The sequence below is a fragment of the Triticum dicoccoides genome, chromosome 6A (assembly GCF_002162155.2).
Source record: "Triticum dicoccoides isolate Atlit2015 ecotype Zavitan chromosome 6A, WEW_v2.0, whole genome shotgun sequence".
In the NCBI taxonomy this organism is placed as follows: domain Eukaryota; kingdom Viridiplantae; phylum Streptophyta; class Magnoliopsida; order Poales; family Poaceae; genus Triticum; species Triticum dicoccoides.
The window spans coordinates 275,207,736-275,208,090 of NC_041390.1; positions in this window are offsets into that span (position 1 = coordinate 275,207,736).

The window sequence follows — 355 nt, forward strand, 5'->3', positions numbered from 1 at the left end:
ATGTCAGCATGACGTCAGCAGTCAACAGAGGTTGACTGGGTCAAACTGACGTGTGGGCCCAATGGGACCCACCTGTCATACACTGTTAAGTTAATTAAGGCTAGGTTAAACTAATTATTGCTTAGTTAGACTAACATGTTAATTGGATTAATTAAGTAGGATTAATTAACTTAATTAATTCCTTAATTAATTAATTCATTAATTATCTTTTTAATTATTTTTTAAAACGTTCTCTGGGCAGGGCCCATGTGTCATAGGCCCAGGGGACGAAGCGGGTTACGGGCGTTAGCGGGCGCCGGGTCTCGGTCGTCGCCCGAGCAGGGGGGGGGGCGAGGCGAGGCTAGTGGCAAACGCC